At 43.0% G+C, this 26,211-nt stretch overlaps 1 protein-coding gene across 5 annotated transcripts in view; it reads right to left on the reverse strand.

Annotated features, from left to right (window-relative positions):
* Positions 1–26,211, reverse strand: part of SGMS1 (sphingomyelin synthase 1) — a 297,752-nt gene that overhangs the window by 253,121 nt on the left and 18,420 nt on the right. For 4 of the 5 annotated variants that reach the window (XM_032608556.1, XM_032608552.1, XM_032608554.1 and 1 more), the window contains exon 2: positions 8,984–9,078. The gene's annotated coding sequence lies outside the window, so the exon portion shown is untranslated. Of the gene's footprint in view, positions 1–2,750; positions 2,882–8,983; positions 9,079–26,211 lie in introns of all 5 variants that reach the window. The other variant, XM_032608560.1, reaches the window with a different exon arrangement.

A 26,211-nucleotide genomic window follows, 5' to 3' on the forward strand; every position in this document is an offset into this window, starting at 1 on the left:
AAAATAGAAGCATCCAGAGAAGAACAAACCAAAAAAAAGAACTATCAGAAAACAAAAACATGATAACAAACATTAAAAATTTAATAGAAAGATTAGAAAGTAAAGTTGAGGAAATATTCTAAGAAAACAGCTTAAAAATAGAGGTGGAAAACAGGAGTAAAGATCACAGTCAACAGTATAAGTCAGTCAACACCTAACAGGAATTTCAGAAGGAAAGAACAGAGAAAAGAGGGGGAAAAGTCAGTAATGACAGACGTCAAGAAAATTCCTAAAAATGAAAGAGGTGAGTTTCCAGCCTGAAAATGCCCATTCAGACCTCAGCACAATACATGAAAATAGACCCTCCCCACCAAGGAACATTATCGTGAAGAACTAGGAGTCCGAGAGAAAAAGTAAGAAAGATCGTTCACCTGATGAGAACGGGGAATCAGAAGGTCTTAGATTTATCACCACTAACACCGGAAGCCTGGAGGCAATGAGCAAATCCTTCACTATTCTGAGGTTCAGAGACTGCCAGTCTAGAACTCTACACCAACCAGACTGTACGGTAAATATAAATATACAGCAGAAACTAACACGCCAAAATAAGGGAATAAACCAAGAAAGAAGGGAATATGGAATGTGGAAAACAGGGAAGCCCACAGAGAAGCAAGATAAGAGAAATCCCCAGAATGGTGTTGAAGGAAGAGTCCATCTCAAGGCGTGGTACACAGCAGGCCTGGAGAGGATATGGTCTAGACAGGTGCAGTGCCTAAGACTCCAGGTGAGATAATGTCAAGAAGATAAAATTGATAAAATACCTAAGATATTGGGAGGAGATTCACATGGAAGGCTGTTTGTGGCTAACTTAGTGATAAGGGCACAAAATTTTTAAAGACAAGACAATTATTAAATCCAAGAAAAATCTGTGTGCAGGAAAGTTAAAGTAATCAAACTATACTATATAGCATACCTGTGAATCCTGTTTACACAGTATAAGGTAAATACCAAATAAGAAATTGGAAGGCAGGGAGGGCACAACACCATAAAGGGGATGAGAGGCCTTGTGGAACTACATAACCCTTTAAAAATCAAGCTTGTACAACTTCAATAAAAACAAAACTAAACTTTAAAAAGATATTTTCTATACTTAATATTTCATTAGTATACCACCTGAGAGCTTACAAAATACTTTCACATGTGTCTAATCATTTAACTTCTACCAGACTCTGCAAGTTCAGTTACTTCCTTTATAGAGATGAGAGAACTAGCTCAGGGAAGTTCAGCAACTTGACGAGTGACACAGGACAACAAGGGGGCAGAGGCAGAACTGGGAAGACAGTGGCACGCTCAAGGTGTGTGTTTGAGATTCACAGTATGGTTGATACGAATGGTGTGGGTAGGAGTCTAAAGGGAGATAAGCCAAATCGAATTTTGGAGTGCGGGGTTCTCAAACTTGTGTGTCCACAACACTCACCTGGAGTTCCACTTATACGAGGTATCCAAAGTAGCCAAATTCACAGAGACAAAAGTAAACTGGTGGTTACCAGGGGCTGGGGAGGGGAAGAGAGGAAAGGACAACCGTTTAATAGGTATAGAGTTTCAGGTTTGCAAGATGAGAAGGTTCTGGAGATCTACTTCTCCACAATGTGAATATACTTAACACTACTGAAATGTACACGCAACAGTGGTTACGAGGGTGAAGTTTATCTATTTTACAATGTAAGGAAAAAAGAATCACAGAGAGCTTGTTAAAACACTGAAGGCTAGACCTCCACCCTAGAGTTTCAACTCAGTAGGCTTGGGTGGGACCTAAGAAGTTCTGCTTCTAACAAGTGCCCAGGTGATGCTGATGCCGCTGTTCTGGGGACCAAATTTTAAGAACCACTGCTCTGGCTCAAAGGTTCTCAATCCTGAACGCACAGCACCTTCACCTGAGATCCTAGACCAAGTAAATAAAAACATGAGCGGGGGAGGGGGTACCTGGACATGGTACCCTAAGGGTGGCACCCTTATAGCCCTAAGGGTGATTCCAATATGCTGGCAGTTTGAGAGCCCCTGGCCTGGACAGTGACCCATGCCAATTGGCAGTACAGCGCGTGTTGAGCGCTACAAGCAGACCTGGGGCCACTCAGCCACATTCTGACTCTGCCTCCGTTTCATCATCTACAAAATAGTGGTCACGGAGTTGTTGAGACTATTAAACAGGATAATCAATAAAAGAACTCAGGGCAGTACCCACCACACAATGAATAATAATGTTATTACTTTTGTTGTTGACTTACAGGAAACAAGGTTGCCCTTGTTTTTTCAGCTATAAAACAGGGTCAGGTTAAAGACAAGGAAGAATCTATTAATATTCAATCCCAGACTATTAAACAAGACAAAAAGCTCCCAAGGACCTAAGAACAAAGTAAGTGGGATTAAATCTAAGAACCTTTTATGATTCCCACAAGCATTTAGCAAACCAAGGGTCGTTTCTACAGAATTAGTAGCTGATCCCTTTACTCTCTGAATAGGTGTTATCTGGAGTATAAACACCATTGTAAAAGCAGGTGTTGGAATCAATACTCAAACACCACCACCTTCATCTGAAGAAAGAACATAATGCGGTGTGTTCACACAGAAGGTAATGTCAGACTCAGAGCCGAAATTCCTGAAGACACCTACACGGTAAACAATTTCTTGTCAAAAGAAACTGAAAATGAAGACAAAGGCATTGTTCAAATAGGTTTGTTCATTCAAGAAATATCTGAGCACCTCCCACATACCAGGCACAGTGGCAGCAAGGGAGGACAGGCCGCTCGCTGCAGGGCAGAGTTTTCCATGCAGGGAAGCGGGTGGGTTCGCCCACGAAGCAAGCTTTGGGAATGCCGAAGCGCACCCTTCTTCCTCAGAAGCACTGTAGGGAGAGCCAAAATTGTGGTTTCCACTAAGTTTTTCTTCTCATGTAGAGCTGCATATTTGGGGTGGGATGTTAAAGATAATCCACAGTAACACAGTGTCTTGAGTCCACTGTCAGTACAAAGAAATCATTGTCTACATCCTCGGAAAGCAACATGACCCTCCTTAGATGTCTGGGTCACACCAAAGTCTAAGTCCCCGGGGCAAGCCTCCTTCATTAAGTCATTTGAATAATTTCCCCACAAAACTGTCTCACCGTTGTGGGAATATATTCTTAATGAGGAAAATGGTGTCTTTTTCTAGACAGAACTGGCTAAAGGCCTTTGGAAGCAGCATTCTGGGGCGGTGTGAGCCTCTCTGTCAGAAATTACGTCCTCACACCGTACTGATGGGTTCAAATCGCCTCCCAACCACAACAATCTTGGTTTCCTCTAAAGCTCAGAATTACTGGCTCTGATTAAGCAATCAGCAAACACCTCCGGAGTGAGTGCTAACCCTGGATACGGCTGACTGTCCCAAGCCTGTGCCCACCAGGGTGGAAAAATTCTGTGCCAACGTCCTCCCACTGATGTCCTCTAAATATCCCTGGGGGCACTCTGTACCTGGGAAGCTAAAGATCGGCCTGCAAATAGAATATGTAAGTAACGCTGCCCTGCTTGTACACGTAGGTACATCCAAACAACAGGCCTACTTTGTAAGAGTTTTTCCCTCTCTGCTTCTTTGATTGATTATTAATCCAAACGCTCCACAGTCATTACATAAAGGCAACTGTGGGGCCAGGGAAGAAGTCAGGAGACCTGACTGATGTTGCTGCCCCCTTTACAGGCCATGCGACTCTGGACTTCCACAAGCTCACCTGTCACTCTGCGCAGGGCCGTCCCAAAGATGACAAAAATAACAAGGGACAGAGGGACCAGCATGTATCAGGTACTGTTCTAAGTGCCCTACAAATACCCATTAATTTAATCCTTCCCAGAACCTTCTAAGGTAGATACCTTTATCCCCATTGCACAGTGAGGAAACTAGGGCACAGAGAGGTTAAGTATTTGTCAAAATCTTATGTGGCTAATAACTGAGCCCACACAATCTGGCCCCGGGATCCATGTTCTTCATCACTTCTTTATCCTGCCTCCCTGATGCTTCTTTCAAGTCAAACAAGTGAATACACCTGAAAATGCTTTGCAAACCATAAAAAGATACATTTATTATTATTAGTTTGCCTCTCAGCATCCACTGACCCTCCCTAATTTCTGTGCTTCTGGTGGGAACCGTTCCCCACTGTCATCAATCAATGCTTGAAGAGGTGCTCACCTCAGACACCATGTGTGAAGCATATGACCTGGGCAATCCAGTCAGGATGGGCCCATGTCCCTGGCCACAGTGACTGGTCCAGCGCTAGGCACCAGACCAAGAACGTCGTCTGTGCAGTGCCTTGGATGGTCACTGCAACGACGTCAACCTGAAGCCGCTGGAGGTCTCACCTGTAGCCCAAGAACATGCAGCCAAGAATGACCCTCGTAACATTGTTTGGATCCCCAGTCCGGCCCTTCCTGAAGTCAGATCCATCTCTAGACTTTCAACCACCTGAACCAAGAAACCTTTTTACTTAAGATAGTTTGAATCGGGTTTTCTGTTACTTGCAGCCAAGAGAATCATTCTGATCTCCTTCTAAAACACGTTTCGCTCTATCAAGCTATATTCAGCTGCACTTCAGGCCTTTCCCTCTCCGAAAATAAAACTTGAGAGACTGAGAAAGTGAATGTTAATTAGCTAGCCTTGACAAATTAAACACTCCTGGAGCTGGAGTTCTTGACAGAAGAACTCCATATTATGCAGAATAGAAGATCCAGTTTTTTTAATGCCACAGATCAAGTGTTCTGGCCTATCATCAAATTTGTTTCATAAAACTTTATTTTTAACCAAAGCAGTTAAGCCTGCAGTTTTCAGCTCTGCAAGGAAAACAACTGTGATATTTACTTCCTCTCAGTCTTCTCATTTTTCAGTTACCCCTAAATCCAAACCACTACAAAAAATTACTAAAATGAAGAATAAGATTGAGGTTTTTAAAAACATTTTAAACACAAGAAGCAGAAAGTTGTGTATGGGTGTATATATCATTTCTTCCTCATAAAGAAGAGGAACTAAACCTTAACCTTATTTATTAATTTTGCCAACAGAAGAAATCAGTACTAGTTTTAACCATATTCATTGAACTGTTCATTGCACCAGCGAACATTCCTTCCCTATAGTTCCTTCAGACAAATCCTCATAATTAGATTTCAGAGGAAAGCACACATTGGTCGCCCAGACCACAGCCTCAGAAGGTGCAAGCAGCGTGACACTTGACATCAGATGGCTCCTTAAGGCAGTGTATAAACACTGTCAGGACTTTGTGCGTTTTCACATCTTCAAATTATTACACACAGCTAAATAACTACGGTGACAGGTCAGTCATAGCCCCAGTGTCCACCTGAAAAGCATAGATGAGCATATATAAAAATGCTAATTGAGTGAAAATGATGTTAAAAACCAGTTTCACACTCCTTGGAGAAAATTTAAAAATATTTCTCTATTTTCTATGTTCATTACATTGCACTCTACAGCCTCCTATTAAGAAGAAACAAACTTTAATGACCTCGAGTAAGCAAGCAGATAAGCATACCGACAAAGATACGTTTGTTTAACTACATTCCAAACTTTATTACCTTGTGTGCTGTTCTTTCTGCTGAGGCTTATTTTTTCTTATTATCATGGCCTAAGACTGAAGGTCTGCTTGGCTTGCTTTGGTAAGCTCTTCAAAGATCACAGCCCTATCCAGACAGGCTGCTTTCAAGCAATCTTTGTTCCAACATGTAAACAATTAGGACCTCTAAACACATAATTATTTATATGATATCATACAACATACTTTTTTATAACTGAATTAACCATTAGATTACACAGAGTAAGTGTTCATCAAATTTATAAAATTAACAAAAATAGCCGACACATTAGTTTGAATTTAAGGATTTCGTAAATCTATTTCCATATTACACTTTTGTTCTGATTCACAGAAAGCACAACCCTACAATGGAACTTCAAGTTCACAGGGGTCTCTGTAAAGCCCACAAGGGCAAGAACCATATCTGACTATCACCATTTTATGCCTGACGTACAAAAGGCACTCTGTAAATATCTGTTGGATAAATAAATGAATAAATAAAGGCATTAACGCTAAAAGTAATGGGCTCACACTATTTCATGACTACAGAGGTTATTATCACTACGTCCTTGCTTTGATGAAGTAAAGCAGGAGTTGACAAACTTTTATGCAAAGGGCCAGATGGTAAATATTCTAGCCATTGTGGCCCATATGGTCACTGTTGCAAATGCTCCACTCAATCTCTTTCACAACTATTCAACTCTGCTGTCGTAGCACAAAAGCGGTCATAGACAATACATACACAAATGAGCACGACAGTGTTCAAATAAAACTTCATTTATAAAAACAGAATTTGGCCATAAAAACACCCAAATCCCATGGGAACCACTTTCTTGTAATGAACACTCTATTCCCTAAAGGGTGGACATTGGTGGATTTGCTAAATTCAGCCAGACATGTTCTGTTTTGTTGGGTCAAAAATTGGGCAGGGCATATATACTCATTCCCCACAGCTCCATCATTCCTTACTGAGCAACCCCGCCCCCTACTAATTTCCGCCATGTTACAAGCCTGGCCCATGCAAGCCTTTGAGTTTACATCCTGAACTTTACAGTACAACTGGTTTCCAGCGATGTGGCCCATACCTGTACCTATGAAGCTGTAACCACAACACAGGCTCCTCAAGAGCAAGCCCATGACTTGCAACTCTTCACCCTTCATCTAACACCTAATATCAACACCCAATGAACTTTAAATATTTACTGACTGCCTACTGTTTGATATAGTTACTGTCTCCTTGGAGGGAGTGCAGAAAGACTTACAATGACAGACAAAAGGATGGAAAAAACGTGCCAGCTGAGAACAAAGAGAAAAGGGACATGGTGAGTCACAGGAAAAGCAACAGGAATCATTACAGGACTGAAAAACCAATCTCTTCCAACTGTGTCTCAACCTTCTATCGGCTGCCGGGATTCCTCCTTTGTATCACAGCAGAAGCTGGGCAGAGGTTGGACAACTCGGGACACTTCAACGGTAACCACAATGAGGATAAAACCTTGGTTAATCCTCATTTCTGCCACAGGGTGCTCTGAGTGGATGAACCCAAAAAAATCACCTGCATCTAACAGAAGGAATAAACTGCTGGATTCTCACACAATGGTATGCTCTACAGCAATGAAAATGATCAATCTACAACTACATGCAACAATACGGAGGAATCTTTCTAATACATTGTTGAATGAGGAAAGTCAGACACAGAAGAGTACGATCTGCATTATACATATATACACACACACACACACACACACACACACACACACACAGAAAGACAGGCAAACTAATTTATGCTCCTAGAAGTCAAGAGAGTAATTCCCCACCGAGTGGGTAATGTCCGGAATCTAGTGTCTAGAGGAGGCATGAGGCTGTTGGGAGAATGTTTTGTTTCTTGATCTGGGTTCTGGTTATATTAGTGAGCTCAGTTTGGAAACTGCATTGAGCTATACACTTACAATATGCGTATTTTCTGTATATATATTCTATTTCAATAGAACGTTTAAGAAACAAACACTCCCCCATTTCTAAGTGGTCCAGGACTAGAGAGCCAACTGAAGGCCGCACACAGAGCCCCATATGCCTTCCCTTCCGCCATCCTGCAGAGCCTCTTGCCTCATGTGGAGCCCCAGGCACGCCTCCTCATTTTTTCTAAGCATAACCAGACAGAGGCCAAACAGTGAGAAAGCAAACTAGATCATTTTGAGATACCTATAATTCCAGTCCCAGCGTCTTCGGAAAGTTAGTGTCTTTCAGAAACTTTACTGCTGTCACTAACTTTTTATTCTAAATCAGAAATGAAAATACTAGACGACTCTGCTGCCCTAAATGGCTCACTTAAACAGACTTCTTTTAAAATTACGCTCTAAATGGGTAAATCTAGTTCATAAACATGAATGAAGAAATGCTGCAACACTCAGGGCCTCCAGAAGAAGATACTGTAAACAAAATGTAACCGAGATTAGAATGTAGAACAGCAACAGCAACCCTGCAAGCACCACAGAGCTGTAATGACCGACTGTGTAAACGGCCCTCATGGGTAATACTTACAACTACAGTCAGAGCTGAACACACATCTTTAAGACTTTATGTAAAGTTTCGACTCAGGTGGTCAAATTTGGGGGCTGGGAATCATTCTGATTCTCTCTAATGTTGATCTTAATACACTAACCTCAACTGGACATTACCACTCATATTCTTTTCCCATTCTCCTTGTAAGTTCAGGCTAAAAAAATCAATTAAGACCTTTGATCACATTAAATCACAGAGACTGGTCTACTTGTGAATGCTGGTCAGGAAGGAGGGAAGAGTAGTCATCAGATCCTCTGACCTAACAATAAACATCAGCTACAGCGGGCCAGATGGGCAGATGACCAGAAACAGAGAAAGCACAGTAATCCTCTCTTATACAGGGCACATGCGTGTAGTGCAAAGTCCAATCCTTTATATCCAGATGTTTTTCATATCAAACAAATTCACTATATAGGTCTGTCCATTAAGTAAGTCACTGTTTAAATATTCTTTAAATCTGACCTTATTTATATCAGCCAGGAAGGGAACATAAATTCATCTTTTAATAGGAAACTGTAACTGTGTTTAATTAAATGATTCTGTCATGGAGTTTATGAATGTTCTAAAATGTCCCTCAGGGGAGAATATTCTTATTTTTAGGAACTGCATCCCCAAGAATTGAGGATAAAATGTCATGATCTCTTCAACTTACCTTCACATGTTTTAGCAGAAAACAGGAGAAACCTACTACACACACACACACACACACACACACAGGTACATACAATGTGGCAGAATGCTAACAACTGTTAAATGTAAACTCACTGTACATTTTTTAACTCTTCAGTATGTTTGAACATTTTTATAATAAAAAGACGCACAGAAATCTTTACTCACCTTTCAAGTGGATGGCCGTCTTCTTTTTCCTAATCAAAAACGAATGGCTAAATATGCCCAGAGGCACATTTATGGACGTTCATGCTGTCCTCGCCCTGCAAGAATAAGCAAAACAACACGTTACCACCAAAGGTTTTTATTAAGTTAATGCCATTTCAGTTGAGACAGTGTTCTTAATGTATGTCAAGCCTGTAGGTTAAAATTCTGTTGAAACTGTTTTTTTAGCAAGGAGAAAAGTGAAAAGAGAAAAAAATAATCCCATTACGTACTGAATGTAGGGTACGACCACTGGCCTGACCCACTCGAGGAACTTCTGGAACAAAGGAATTCCTCAGTAAGTTTCTTTTAATTCACATAAATTTCAGGGCAGTGATGTAGCCTAAACTTCCACTTGAACAAAAACTGGGGCTTCAAGGACCTGAGCTTGACTCTGACCTTGGATTCTGAGACTACACTTAGCAGGCACTCATGTACCCTCACAGAACCACGCCAGACATGCTGCTCCACTCAACTATAATACGTACTCTAGGGCACAGTGGCCCGGGGGCCTGATGGCCTCCACCACACCTCAGCACACCTCACAGCCCTGTGAGGCAAGCGGTGTTTACTGATTCCATTTTCCAGAGGAGACAGCTAAGTGTCAGAGATGATATGGGACATTCAACTAGAAAACATCAGACATGAAATGCTACTTAGGTCTTCTGACCTCAAACTCAGGGCTTATCTCACTAGGAAAGGAGAAAGCACAGTACTTATATCAGCTAGGAAGGGAACATAAATTCACAGGCTGTCCCCACGCTGCCTACCCCGTAACATGACACCCTTCTGAAAACCAACCTCAAAGCCAAACAGCCAAACAACACAGCCGCATGTCATTGTGGGGAAGGGGCGGGGAGGGGTGGAGTGGCACGCACACACTGCAGTTTACTCCCTCAGAGTATATATTAATAATCATTCTTAATAGTACCAATAATACTATAATTATGATTACCAATTACTATAATGACTATTAGTCATTATACTTCCCTTTGAAACACAATAATCCTTAACATATTTTTGACATTTTATATATATGTATTTCATTTTTCTCCCTTCTTTCTCAAGAAAGCACGCTATTGGCCAAAGAAAGTAAAACAAGGCTCACATGGCACCCCAGGTAATTTTTATCGCTGCCACACAGAAAGGCAATTACCACTCGCTGTTGAAGATTTTCCATTCATTTTTATAAAAGGCAAAATACAACAGAATATAATGGCACAGACACTGACTGCTCTGCCAATAAAGATGGAAGCAGCATCAAAACTACCCTGCATGATGGCCTGAAGTGGCCCTTCATCTGCTGATCACCAAAATTCTGCACGCAATGCGCAAAGGTTTAGAGGTCTTGATGTCTACCATGTGAACATGCTGGTGTACAAAAGTCTGAGGAAAGCTAGTCAGGGACCCCTGCACCTAGCTTTTAGTCCTGTCTTCTCCGCTCACTAGCTTGATTAAAAATTGAGAAAACCTCTGGACTTCCCTGGTAGCACAGTGGTTAAGAATCCGCCTGCCAATGCAGGGGACACGGGTTCGAGCCCTGGTCCTGGAAGATCCCACATGCCGCGGAGCAACTAAGCCCGTGCGCTACAACTACTAAGCCTGTGCTCTAGAGCCCACGAGCCACAACTACTGAACCCACGTGCCACAACTACTGAAGCCTGTGCGCCTAGAGCCCATGCTCCGTAACAAGAGAAGTCACCGCAGTGAGAAGCTCGCACACCGCAACAAAGAGCAGCCACCGCAACAAAGAGAAAGCCCAAGCGCAGCAACGAAGACCCAATGCAGCCAAAAATAAATAAATTATTTTTTTTAAGTATTAAATTATTTTTTTTAAGTATTAAAAATTGAGAAAACCTCTCCAGGCAGCTACCTCTCCTGTGGGTTGGAACACCTGTTCACAAGGATGTTGCAACTCACAAAAAAGATAGGATATGATTCACCGACGAGAGCACTTGGACCCCAGGAATACTGACCAAGAAGTTACGCCAACAGCAACACAAAACCAAGGGAAAAAACATGATGTACCTTTGGAAACATCAACTTTACTCACGGATTTTGGTGAGGGAAAGATAAGCAAGTGAATCAGTAATATTAAAGCTGTTAATATTGAAACAGATATGCATTATGGAGTTGAATGCAATCATTGTATGCATTTTTTTAATAATTATTTATTTATTTTGGCTGCGCCGGGTCTTAGTTGCAGCACTCAGGGTCTTCATTGCTGCGTGTGGGATCTTTTAGTTGAAGCATGCGAACTCTTAGTTGCGGCATGCGGGATCTAGTTCCCCGACCAGGGATCAAACCCAGGCCCCCTGCACTGGGAGTGTGGAGTCTTACCGCCCTGGACCACCAGGGAAGCACCCATTGCATGAATTTTAAAGCCAAAACTCCTATCCTTACTTGCCTAGTTCATTTCCAGCCACACCCTTACATGCGGGGGAAGGGAGTGAGGGATGGAATCTCCTTTTTCATTAAAGATGGTCTTGGGACAACGTGTGAAGCTGGTAGGGGTTTTAATATCACAGTGCGTCCAGGAAGCTCCCAATGGCCCCTGCTTCGGAGAATTCGCTTCAAACTCAGGAGCCCCAGATTTTTGCCAGATCTAGGTATAGGTGGGATGAAGTCTAGATACATACAATCCCATCTCTATACCACACGTCCTGGTGTGAGTGTTACTGAAGTTCCTCTCTTCACTGCCCTTCCACCCGCTCCCTGCCCCTTGGACATTCCCGTCAGGCAGGCTCCGCCACTTAGTTACTCAAATTAAACCACTGACTTTTCTTCCAACCCATACTGATTGGTAACACCTTCAGCATCTCTAGTAATTTTCATTTAAATGGATGCCTGCATCATTCCTAAAGAAAAATAAGCTGACCAATTTAGTTTGTCTCTAAATTAAAACTTCTATTGTGAAATATATTTAAAAGTGCCGGACTTCCCTGGTGGCGCAGTGGTTAAGAATCCGCCTGCCAACGCAGGGGACACGGGTTTGATCCCTGGTCTGGGAAGATCCCACATGCCGCGGAGCAACTAAAACCGTGCACTGCAACTACTGAGCCTGCGCTTTAGAGCCCGTGAGCCACAACTACTGAGCCTGCCGCACCAACTACTGAAGCCTGCGTGCTCTAGGGCCCACATGCCACAACTACTGAGCCCGCACGCCTAGAGCCCGTGCTCCGCAACAAGAGAAGCCACCGCAATAAGAAGTCCACACACCGCAACGAAGAGTACCCTTCACTTGCCGCAACTAGAGAAAGCCCGTGAGCAGCAACAAAGACCAAACACACACAATAAAAAAATTTTTTAATTTAAAAATAAAAGTGCCTACCATGGTAGCCAGCCTCCCAGATGGCCCCCAATGACCCCTGCCTCTTGGCACTCAGGCTCTTGTGAAGTACCCCCAACACACACACACACACACACACACACTGAATAGGGCTGGCATGTGTGGCTAATAGGATATTAGGGAAAGGATGGGGTGTGACTTCAAAGGCCAGGTCCAAAGAGCAGCTTCCCTCTCACTGCCTTGGCAGGGAAACCCGCTGCCACGTCATGGTCATGAGGACACTCCAGCCGCCCTAGAGGGAGGCCCACATGGTAAGGACCGAGGCGTCCTGCAACAGCCAGGTGAGTAAGCCTTCTGAGAAGCAGATCCTCCAGGCCAGGCAAGGCTTCAGACAATGGCTGCTTCCACTGACATCCTGACTGCAGCCCCATGTGACCCTCCCCTGGTTAGAACCATCCAGCGAAGCCGCTCCTGGTTTCCTGACCCACACAGACATTGTGTGAGATGATGAAGATTTATCACTTTTAAGCCACTAAATTTTGAGGTAACTTGTTATGCAGTGATAACTAATATAATAACATATGTCAGCTTAAAGAATAATAAAATGAATCCCATGTATGTTAATACCCAGTTGGTGGTGCTGGGTTCCGTTTTGACTTTTATTTAAAACAAACAAACAAACAAAAGGACTGTGTACCCCTTCCTGTACCTCAACGCCTCCACTCTCCCCACCAGAGATAACCACAGGCCTGAATCTTGAGTCAATCCTTTCCTCCTCTGTATGCTTTTACCACATCTGTATTCTCAATATGTTGTGTTCTGCCTGGCTTTAAGCCTAATACAAAGGAAACAAGGACTGTATGTATTGCAGACTCGCCTCGTAAGATTGTGATTTTGAGGTTCATCCCTGTTGACTCATGTGCCTGTAGCTGATTTTTCACCACCATATAGTTCTCACTATGTGAACATACCCACAATTTACTGTTCCGTTCTACTGTTAAGGATCATCTGGGGATTTTTCAGTTTTTGCTCTTATGAATAATGCTGCATTTATATTCTACTGCTCATCCCCCGGTGCACACAGCAAACTTCTCCAGGGCGTATACCTAGGAGAAGAGAGCTGGGCTTGGGACCACATATGTTCGTTCAACTCTCCTCGGTGATGCCAGATCGTTTTCCAAAGCGGTTACGTACAATTGACTCTTCAGCCGCTTTTCCAGTCTCTCTCCAAATAAGAGACATGCTTGTTTCGCTAATTACCAGCAAAGCTTTCAACCAACAAAAGGGAAAGCTCTTCCTATTTGCAGCATCACCGCTGCAAATAAATAGTACTCCAAAGTAGTGACCCAGACAGCTGGAACATATTAGTCACAGGACATCAGGACAGACTTCGGAATAAGGATGCAGACTCAGCCAGCACCATGCTGCCCACGGGTATCAGTCAAATTTGACTTGTAGACCTACGCTCAATTCAGAGACTGCTGTCCTCCTGGTGGACTCACAGCTATGGTCCCCTCTTACTGCAGTCAACTTGAAGGGGAAAAAAAGTTAATTCAAATGCAACCCAGCCAAATTCAAGATTAAAGAAGGGGAGTCAAATCATTTCGATGAAATAGGGTGTTGCTGTTGTTCTTTTAATATAGAATTGGTTGTGCTTTTCATATATTCACCTAAAAAATGAGATTGTTGTTTACTATACCTAATTTTATGTATAGTAATTCTACAAAAAACACTTAGGTATTCTCTAGACAAAAAAAATCCTGTTTAGATTTACTAATTCAATTTCTTAGGTGGAGATAGTAATTTTGTGATAATTTGATCTGTTTTTCTAGTAAAATCGTGGTAGCAAATATTTGTGTTGGCATTAAATTTAAAAAATGTGAAATTCTTTCACTCTGGGCAAGAAGGAGAGAAGAAAGGTACTATAAATTTCAAGGAAGCTCGTTATCGTGTCACTGAAAGAAACAATTGCACTAGATGACCAAGATGACCAAAATGGGGTTATTTCAACTCAACCTCTTGACAGTTCTTATTTGTCTCTTTACAGTCATTTATCCCTGTGAGGTAGGAACTATCGCTACACCCATTTCACAGATGGTGGAAACTGAGGCATAGGAAGCAATTCAGTTGTACACAGTCACACAGCTGATAAGTCACACAGCTGATAGAACAAGGATTTGAAACCAGTTTACTCCAGAATCCACATTCTTAACCACTACCCTAGGCAGCTTGTTCAGGCCCCCAAGACCAGCCAGAAGGCCCTGCAATGGTGACAAAATGCTGGAGACACCACTTGAACATTTTCTCTGACTTAAAGTTCATGTTCTTTCTACAATGGGCCTTCTGGACAAAATAAAATTACCCGATCTCAGGGCTTGTGGTAGGCAAGTGTTGACCTTAGGTCTTGGAAACAGCCCCCATGAAAGAAAGATGCCACAGTGGGAGAAGGTGTGCTGGCTTTCTTGGCACTCAGCAGGCAGCAGCTGTCATGCCTCCGTGACAGGCAGAGTGAGGCAGAGTGGGTTCCAATAAGAGCAGCGGGCACAGTCAGAGAACCAGGGCTCAATGCCACCTCCTCACAGGGTCACACTGGATAAGTCAAATGGCCTCTCCACACGATGTTTTGTAAAATGGGGCTATCTTCTATTTCAGATGGTTACTCTGAAGATTAAGGAGACTTAATACCTAACATAGACCTGGAACATGGTAAGCGCTGGATACATGCTTAACAATTGAAAACGTGCTCTAGCTACCGAAAAGGTAAAGCAGGGAGCCAATTTGAAGCACACCCTTGCTTCCACAAACAAAGCCTCTCATACTCCATAATGGATGACGACAATTTGTAAAATGCCATCTTGGTACCATGATTATTTTTTTTTTTACTCATATTATGATTTTCTCTTTCTGTCTCACCCTAAACAGAATAACCTTGCCAACTAGATCAACCCTTTATGGTATGAGTAAAAGTAAGACATTCTTACATAAACACTGAAGCTGGAATGGACTCAAAGTAAAGCATTTGGCTCATTTAACTCTTCTGTTACTGACTTCAGAGAATCTTAAGCACTCATTTCAAATACCAGCCCCTCTTCAAAGTATTTCCAGTTTCCTGGAAATTATCCCCAATTATCTGGCTAACAAAGAAAAAAAGCTTGATTAAATGACTAGTAAATGACAAATTTAAAACATTCCAGCAACACTACACACACCATTGCTCTGAGAGGTAAGGTCCCTCCCTAGTACCCCTTTTGCCATACCTCAGGTTAGGTATTCAAAGTAAGAAATGTGAATTTAGGAACACAGCCCCCAGGTTAGCTACCAGCAATCTCCATGGTAACTGGTCCTCTGCCTTTAGAGGAGGGATGAAGGAGTAACTGCAGCACTGTAGGTCTGCTTTTCAAAATTTGTTCAATCCCATCTCTTTCTCGACCAACTGATGCCAATTCATTAGTGAGCTACACAGAGCAACCAGAGAAACAGATTTCTTAAAAGCAAAAGGCTGAACCTTGTGTTGGTCCTGATATTGATGCAGAGTGGAGGAGGAGACGGGCCAAGGGGCAATTTTCCAGAGGAAGGTAGCCAGCAAGGGGCAGAAACAGCCTCAGGACAGTATGAAGTGTTTGAAGAGAACAGTAGAACCACTGCCAATGTTTCCTCAGTATATACCATGGCCAGACCGTCTATGTTCTTCTTTAAAACCTCTGCTCCATCACCCTGAGAGAAAATACGGTGATATAGATCCCTATTTAACAGATAAGAAAATTGACTCAGCGATTAAATGACTTGCCCAAAGTCACAGAACTAGTCAATGGGTATAATAACTGGCTCATAGCATACAGTAGGTACTCAATAAATATCTGTTGAACATGGGGTCTTTATTCCTCCTCCATAAAAACAGAAGACACCACTTATCTCACAGGAGTTTTGTAAGAGTAAAATGAGACTATGTACATAAAGTTCCTAGCTCAGTGCCTTGACCTTGGAACATACTGGGGTACCTGGGAAACAATGCTGACACAGAAAGCTAGGCACAATAACCACATGGAATAGGCTTATGACAATGACCGTGGGTGAAGTAAACATCATGATGGACAGGAAATATACAGATATACCTAACAGGCAGAAGAACAGCAAATATGCACATGAAAAGATGTTCAACATCATTAATCATTAGAGAAATAAATGCAAATTAAAATCACAATGAGATACCATTACACATCTATCAAAATGGTTGAATTTTTAAAACTGGCAATATAAAATGCTGGCAAAAATGCAGAGCCACTAAGATTCTCACACACTGCTGGTGTAATGAGTAAACAAACAGTGGTGGAATACTACTTAGTCATAAAAAGGGACAAACTATTGACACATACAACATGGATGAATCTCATATGCATTATGCTAAATGAAAGAAGTCAGTCTCAAAGGGATACAGTCCATATAATCCTACTTACATGATTTTCTGGAAAAGGCAAAACTATAGTGACAGAGAACAGATTGGTGTGGCCAGGAGTCAGGGGGAGGGGGAGAGTTTGACTACAAAAAGGCAGCACCAGGCAATTTGAGGGGCGACAGATTATTCTAAATGCTGTTTATATGCATGTGTTAAAACTCACAGAACTACATGCTCCAAAAAAGTGAATTTTACTGTTGGTAAATTTCTTTAATTATTAAAGAATAAAATTTTAAATCAGAGAAAGAATTGGTAGGTTGGTTTGTGGGGAAGGAGGGGACATGTGAAGGTCAAATAGCTCTGAAGTTCCTTGCTGAGGGAACAGTAATGGTACAGGAGACTGTGATGAGTCGGTGAGTGAGGAGAAGTCCACGCAGAGGCTCTGAGATGTACAGACGGTCAAGAGCCTTGGTTTCTAGCCTGATTTCGCCAAGTGATGGCTGTGCAAAATTACACCAGTCACGTCTCCTCCCTGAGCTTTAATTTACTTAATTCTAACACGAGATAATGAAACAAATGATCTTTCCCACCACAAATACTGCAAAGTCAATTTGTTTTTAAGCTACTGAGTCTGGGAAGACAGCAGGACAAACAAGTAGAAACACCCAGATATGGAAAAACCGCTATGTCCCACACAAACGCCATCAGGGACCAAAATAAAGTGAAAACCACTGATGAGTGTGGATGGTAGAGCGATGGTGGGAGAAGAAGCCATTAGCAGGGAAGAGACAGGAGGAGACTGAGAATACCGTTTCTTGTATAATAAAAGCCAAGAGAAGAGAGGTTTCATGCAGGCAGCAGACAGAGGGGCTGGAATAACTCAGTGATCAAGAAGAATAAGGACTGATAAAACAACAAAACTAGACAGATTTGCCAGAGATCAACGGAGAGAGTAACCACCACCCCCCGCCACAAAAAAGTAACCGAAAGACTACCGTCCAAGACTTGCTTGCTGTCTGAACATATCTTGGCTGAGTCCTGATTGTTTTGCCCTTTGCATTTTCAATCTCACTCTGCCTTCATCTTTGCTCTCAGGAGCCCAGAATTTAATTTAAACATGTAGGTGTGGTTTCCCTGCAACAGCCCACTTCAGAGGCTGCAATTTTCAAAATGTATAGATTCCTGGAAGCTAACAATGTGATTGTTGAATGCTAGCGAGCCATTTTCTTGTCCTGCGTAAGTTTACGCAAAGACTCCACAATTCCAGAACGGCAAAAAAAAATTCATTTTAAAGGATTTAATAGAATGTAAAGAGTACAATTTAAGAAGGACTAAGCTTTTATTGTTGTCACTTTATTAGCTTGTGAAGCAGGAAAATTGTTTGAAGTCAATACTATTCCCAAACTGACCAAGTGAAGTGTGGCAATTTCATCTCTGCCCAAAGCAGGCCCCAGAACACCACTTAATGGGCCTCAGCTACTTCAGCCAAATGAACCCAATGACACCACCACCCTGAGCACTTAACCAGAACTGAAGGAAGATTAGGGAAATTAACAGTTAAAAAGTACACCTGCAAGCAAAATTAATACACAGAACACTTTTTACACCACCTCTTCTGCCCATCTTCCTTTTCAATGATGATACGTGAAAACATCAATCTGATACAACCCAGTTCTGCCGGTTATAAAAGAGAAGGAAGGGCAGACGACTTCAGCCCAAAGTCTGGTCTCTTCCGCCACTAGCAACTCACTAACTTTGGGCAAATTTCTTCGCTCCTTATCTCCCTTTCTGCATCTACAAAGCTGGGATTATCGCAAGCTCCCATCCAACACTCAGGCTACCAGCCCCTTGCACCAGATGAGATTACGTCTGTGGCGACACTTAAGGAGAAGAATGCAAATAAAAGGACAAATGTGAGGTGTCATTGCTGCCACCCTGTACGGGGGGATTGGGGGGTGGGGGATTGGGGGGATTGGGGGGTGGGGGGGTGGCAGGTGAATATATTTCACATGCAGTCACATCCCAACTGCCTCTTTCAAGTCAACCATATGCTTCTCTTCCATCACAGCTGGGCTGTTGAGCAGATGCTGGAATGCATACAGACAGAAAGGTGGGAAGGAGGAAAGCTTCTGTTACCCAGCTTCAGTCTTCCTGGTTTCAGGAAGATAAAAAAGTAATTTCTTATCCGTGTATATCCTACTAATCTTTTTCGAGAGTCTCCTATGTGTCAGACACCAGGCTAGGCATGAAGAAGCATGAGATTTTTTTTTTAACAAAACAGGCTGTGCTCTCAAGCGCGTTCACTCTGGAAACAGCTAAGTGGCCCATCCCAACCCAGTGCGCTTGGTGGAATAACAGAGGCAGGCGTCAGCGGGGCGGGGGAAGCCCAGCCCAGACCGCTGGGTGGCTTAGGAAGGTGGTGCTCCTCACAGAGGAGGTGATGCTTGAGTTGAGTCTTGAAACGTGAGAGTAAACAAGATGAGCCAAGCAGGGGAAAAGTCTTCTAAGTGGGCAGAAGGCATGGAAGCAGGACCCACTAGGGAAGGGAAAGAGTAAGTGAGGATGACAAGGGACAAGCAATGGAGACTCATGCTCAAATGATGCTCAGGCTTTCTCCTAAGGGCAACGGGAACCAGGGACACATTTAAGCAGGGACTCACGTGGTCATCCTTGCAGCTGAGGTAAAGGACTACGACAGCAGTTGGGAGAATGGAATAAAGACAGGGCAGAAGGTGGAGAGCTGTACATACAGAAATCCAGGCAGGAAGTAATGAGGGCCTGGGACTGTGGATGAATACAACAGATAATAAAGAGGTAAAGTGACCTTGCTTTGGTGACTGGAGGGACACAGGGGTAAAGGAGAAGGAATTGTCAGTGCCTCCCTGGTTCTGGTCTTGATGACTTAGAAGAGGATGGTCTTTTCACAAGATACTAGAGAAGTGCAGATTTGGCAGGCAAGCTGAGTTCCCTTTGTACTGTCACTCTGTACGTGACTTCACGTACGTGAGGTCACTCTGTACATTTGTGACCAACCAAAAAGTCACACTTCTCATCATTTAGCTGCCTATTTCAAATGCCCACAGGCAAGATGACTTCTTAAAACAGAATGATGGAATGTCTGGGCAAGAACTCAATTCGGTAAAGACGCAGAGAATGGACTTGAGGACACAGGGAGGGGGAAGGGTAGGCTGGGACAAAGTGAGAGAGTGGCATGGACATATATACACTACCAATATATATACACTACCAGATAGCTAGTGGGAAGCAGCCGCATAGCACAAGGAGATCAGCTCGGTGTTTTGTGACCATGTAGAGGGGTGGGATAGGGAGGGATGGGAGGGAGATGCAAGAGGGAGGAGATATGGGGATATATGTATATGTATAGCTGATTCACTCTGTTATACAGCAGGAACTAACACAACATTGTAAAGCAATTATACTCCAATAAAGATGTTAAAAAAGAACTCAAATCGGTGCTCTTACCTTCAGTAGCCAAAGTGAGAACAGCCCTCACATCAGGACTGAAGCTCAGAGAGGTTAAGTGGCTTACCTCAGGGCACACAGCCAGAAAAAGAGGGGACTAAACTTCAGTCCAGGATGGTATGCTTCCAGAAGATCGGTTTTTCATCTAATATGCTATGCTGCCCATTAAGGGCCTAGTACTATTAGTTATATGTAATAAGAGCTCAATAGTCTTGTTCTGTGGCCGCTTTATTCTTCTTTTGCTACTCCCTTCCGATAACAGAGTCCAGGCCACCCTGAACTACCTAGTTCCAATCCCTGGAATTGTTGCCACTGCTGAGCTCTAGCTCAACTGTCCCGTCAGCTTAGAAAGCCCAGCCCCATCTCTGCTTCTTAAAGTTCATCCCAACAGTTACTTCTGATAACCAGCCACTCTGTGGCTCTGCAAATGCAGGGAGAATGTTCTGGTTTCTAGAGGAGCTATTTCTGAATTCATCTGTCTTATCTTACATCATGGCACAAAAATTTCTCGAGTTAAGCCCTGAGTTTACGCACATTTGTATCACTGGCTGAACCTAGCATGGTACTTTTTCCTCCTCAGTGGCTTGCGATCCTATCCGTGACAGTGTTACCTCTGGGAAGAAGGGAGGGCAAGGCCCTGGAGAAGGACACACAGTGTTTATTTGGAGCTTGCCCCTCACCCAGCACCGTCCTAAGCACCAGACAGCAAGGTCCCTGAACTTACAGTCCAGTGGAGATGGGATATTTGTTTCAAAAATAATAATAACATATACATACCAAAACACATCACACACAAGCATTTGATAAAACTGAGGGTTGGGTATATATGTTCACTAGATTATTCTCTATATTTCTAAATGTTCAAAATATTTTCATAATAAAAACATTTAAAAATGAGAAAAAATAAATGTAAAGCCTCTACTCCCTGGGGAGGGAACTGGCTAGTAGGACTGATTCATTTACAAAGATTCTAGACAGAGAAAAATCTTACTGTAACCTATTTTGGGTTTTTTTGTTTGTTTGTTTGTTTGTTTTTGCGGTACGCGGGCCTCTCACTGTTGTGGCCTCTCCTGTTGCGGAGCACAGGCTCCAGACGCGCAGGCTCAGCGGCCATGGCTCACGGGCCCAGCCGCTCGGCGGCACGTGGGATCCTCTCGGACCGGGGCACGAACCCATGTCCCCTGCATCGGCAGGCGGACTCTCAACCACTGTGCCACCAGGGAAGCCCCCCTGTTTTGTTTTTAACACCATATTCTACAGCAGAAAAAGCAATCGGGGAAAGACAGAAACGTACAAATTTAGACGATAAGAATTCAATCCAACAATAAAATGAGGTTCTCAGTCAGTCTAGACTGTCCTCATTTCTACCTCCATAATCTCTGAAATGGTAAATGATAAAAGAAAATAACAGAAATCTAATCACTTTCCAATACACTTTAGCCTCAGGAGAGGAAGTCCCAGTAATAACCACTACCACTTACTCGCCGACCAGTGTGCTGGGGATTTACAGACACGACCCCATAACAAGCCTGTGAGATGAGCATTATTATCCCCATTTTACACATGAGGGAATAAGATTCATAACTCAAGTAATCTGATAAACATCCCACTGTCAGTGATGAACAGAGCAGGCACCCAAACCCATCTCTGCCAAGACTCAAAAGCCTTTTCACTATACCATGTTGTGTGCCTTCCAATATCTGATATCCCCTCTCTCATTTTTCATAAACTTCTGGGCTCCACAAACAAGGGAATTTGATAAAGAACACATCTACCAGGCAGTTCAGGAAACTAAAAAAAAAAAAAAAATCCAAGAAACCACAGTCTTGAGGTATACAGTATCATAAACAGTACCTCCAAATGTTAACTCAAAGCAATAAAGAAAATTGAGTGGTAAAGAAAACTAAGCTGTGCAGACCTCTACAGTCATAAAAGAACTGCCGTGTATCTATTTTAAATTAAACAGCCATAACATTTCAATGTATCTTAAAGAAGCAACTGGCAAAAACCTATGAGAGAAAAAAATGAATTCTTAAAGTCCATTTCTAATACTATTTAACTGTAATCACTTGTTACTGTGGAGAGTGTACAAAACTTGTCCTGTACGTGTCTACAGAGGAACAGGACAAACTGGAGCCTGTGTGAGCAGGTTGAGATTCTATTATTGACTGAATTTTCAAACATTAAGAATAGCATAAAATTTGAAATATAGGCCATTGTTTATTTCAGTAGGAGTCACATTAACAAATCTGGAAATGAAATACAAATCAGAAAATGGGAACGATCAGATTTAATCTATACATCAATAGTTCTGACTCCTAGAGTTTACTCCTAAAATAGAGGTCTCAGTGCAATAAAGGTTCTGCACTTTCTCCATCACTCCTTCCCACACAGCCTGAGTTTTAGGACCTGTACTACTCTGACCACGTCTCCCAAACTGTAAGCAATCAGAGTCCTTTCTGCCCGGTGGCTCCAACCCTCGCCACCCCGCCTCCAAGAAAGGGAAGTGTGCCCCTGCACAAGCCTGCACAGACCAGGCTGCTCAGCAAGCAGACTGAGGGCTGAACCTCGAGAAACATTCACACACACGGATCAGGCAGAGGTACCAGGGAAGGAGTCAGAGAAGGAACTCTTGGCAAGATAAGAGAACCAGAAATGTAGGGAGTCCCAAAGACCCAAAGAGGGAAAAGGAAGTGAAAGAAGGGGGCTCCACGACAGTCAAGGAGGAACATGAAGAAGCTTTCGATGTCAGAGGGTCAGAAGTAAGGTGAGAACGGCCACCTCAGTGGAGCGATCAGGGAAGATTCAGATAAAAAGGGGCTCAGGGGCTTCCCTGGTGGCGCAGTGGTTGAGAGTCCGCCTGCCGATGCAGGGGACGTGGGTTCGTGCCCCGGTCCGGGAAGATCCCACATGCCACGGAGCAGCTGGGCCCGTGAGCCATGGCCACTGAGCCTGCGTGTCCGGAGCCCATGCTCCGCAACGGGAGAGGCCGCAACAGTGAGAGGCCCGCGTACCGCAAAAAAAAAAAAGGGGGCTCAGTAGAGGATGGAAGATACATACAGGCACGCTGAGTATAAACAGCCTCCAGACATTTGCTCGTATTCCTCTTTTGATCATAACCTCCGAGAGAGTGGAGCCCACTCTCCGCTAGTGCATGCGGCAGCAGTAAAGACGCAGATCACTTGGTATCCCAGTCCATCAGGGGAACACAGGCAGGAGCCCCACATCTCTGCCACATCCCCACCACCACCTGCTCTGGCCCATGCAGAACCACCACTGTGACTTACCAGAGGGCCACAGTACAGCAGGTTCTGCACCTCAGAAACAGCAGGCCCACTCGGCCTCCAAGTGCATAATGTAAAGCAGACTTCAACTGTAAACTGGCAACTGTTTGCCTAGATACCTGACGCAGTGCCAGATTAGTTAGCTACACTCAAAATTTTAATGATACAAAAAGACCCCAATTATCTTTTTTCCAAGAGACACATCCCTAATTATATCTTGCATTCTGAATCAAACAATTTATTCAGATAGTATCACAGTTATTCTCTGAAGCAGAATATTTGACTGATGGCCAAAAGTGACTAACTAAATATATAAATTGTATGACTGAGGATCAAACATGTCTGTTATTTTGTTCCAGAGGACACCTATTTAAATCAAGGACTTTTTAAAATCTACTCCACAACTCTACAAATCTATATACATACATATCAGTAAAAAGATCCAGAGAGATGCCAAAACTTGATTAAACAAAGAGAAAGATCATACAGCAAGAAGACAGACCTTTAGTATAAAACTATAATCCACGATGCTGTCAGTAAACTCATGGACAGGCCTCCACTGCAGATATGTCAGGTGCCTTGAAAAAATGTGGGCAGCATAAGCAAACAGACTTGACTGGCCTTGTTTAAACCACGGTTAATCATATTCGATTCTTATCTAGTCTGTAAAGGAACAAAACATTTCACTTCTCTTACCACAAAACAGAAAGCTAACCTCAGTTTCCCACATGTCCAGAAAAAAGCACCTCAGACGTCGCTGCAGTGTGACCATGCACCACTAAGCCAAGGGACCACCGCACGGAGTCAGGGGAGAGTTTGCTGCTCTGTATTCTCCACCAGGCCTCCCCTGCCACACAGATGTGAAAAATATACAAGTTTAAATCAAGAGTGCTAGCTGGCTGCACACAGCTTGCAGCCCAGACCCTTAGCTCCCCTCCCAGACAGACAGTGAAACAGGCTCACAGAAGAGCAAACCGCTGAAGTAAATCATATCTGCATATCCAGAAAGGGCTCGGATGAGAATTTCACCAGCTAAGACTGAGCTGAGGGACCAAGGCTATTGTCATATTTTCCCTCTTGAGGTACTCACAGGCAGAAGCTATCAGGGCAAAAGATATGAAAACACCAGGCTGTTTTCCAAGAACCCTGACAGGCCTCACTCGAGGTTGCTGCCAAGTTCGCTGCTGAGGCTGCAGAGAAATATTATGAAACTGCTCTCTTGACCTCAGGCAAATACTAAAGCTTTCAGCTGAACACTGTTGAAAGTGCTTGGGTGTTTTTATGTCTGTGGGGTAGGCATTTCCTGGACCTAACTTGGACATGGCAGCCCTCGGATAAAACTGACCACAAGAAGGCATAGATTTTTCCTTATTAAAGAAAATCCTATTTAAAGATGTTTAACTCAAATAAATGCTCCACAGCAGCAGCATCATTCACAATAACTAAAAGGCAGAAGAAACCCCAGTGTCCACTAACAGATGAACGAATAAATAAAATGTGGTATAAACATACAATGGAATATTGTTCAGCCTTAAGAAGAAAGGAAATTCTGATATAAGCTACAATATGAATGAACCCTGAAAACATTATGCTAAGTGAAATAAACCACATACAAGGACAATTACTGTATGATTTCACTTAAATGAGGTCCCTAGAGGAGTCACATTCATAGACAAAGGAAGTAGAATGGTGTTGCCAGGGGCTGGAGTGGGGAGGGAATGGGGAGCTATCATTTAATGGGCACAAAGGTTCAGCGTGGGATGATGAAAAACTTCCGGAGATGGATGGTGATCACGGTCACACATCAGTGTGAATGTACTTAATGTGACTGAATTGTACGCTCAAAAATGGTTAAAATGGGGTTTCCCTGGTGGCGCAGTGGTTGAGAGTCCGTCTGCCGATGCAGGGGACACGGGTTCGTGCCCCGGTCCGGGAAGATCCCACATGCCGCGGAGCGGCTGGGCCCATGAGCCATGGCCACTGAGCCTGCGCTCCGCAACAGGAGAGGCCACAACAGTGAGAGGCCCGCGTACCGCAAAAAAAAAAAAAAAAAAGGTTAAAATGGTAAATTTTATGTTATGTATATTTTACTATAATTAAAACAATAATAAATGAAAAATGTTTGTACTTTTTAAAAGCAAATTATAGATTTGGAACATTCTCAGTCACATCTTAGAAATATTATATTTTAAACCTATAAAAATAAAATATAGAGAGATTTCTATGTTTATTTAAGGATCCACTGAAACTGTCTCCAGTTTCCATACTTGGCCAAAATCCCACCTTTGGTTTCGACATGGAAGGCCAAAGAGCAGAATGCTTTCTTCAAATGTCATTTCTGGCATCCTTGGACTGACAATGTGATCAGTGATTGCATTACCACGTAGATTACACATCAGCATGGCGACATCAGTAATATGAACAAGGCACATCTTTCAAACAGTCTCTGATAATATCCAAAGATTCATTTCCAAATGTTGGTGAGCATTCCAGATGTAACTCAGAATAAAACTCTCCTCCACCCAAAGGCAAACTATGTTGACACCCAAGGGATTTTGTCGTGTACTTACACGACATGTTCAAAGACAGGGTGGATGGCTGGTTATTACATATTTGAAAAGGCTGCTTGAATCAAAGAAAATTCTAACACTGTACTTTGCAGGTAACAGCACCGACATAGCATGCTTACTAACAATATCAAAGGGCATGCTTACTGACAACCCAGGGTTGCTTGCAGGGAAAG

This window comes from Phocoena sinus, chromosome 16, assembly GCF_008692025.1.
Source record: "Phocoena sinus isolate mPhoSin1 chromosome 16, mPhoSin1.pri, whole genome shotgun sequence".
NCBI classification, from domain to species: Eukaryota; Metazoa; Chordata; class Mammalia; order Artiodactyla; family Phocoenidae; genus Phocoena; species Phocoena sinus.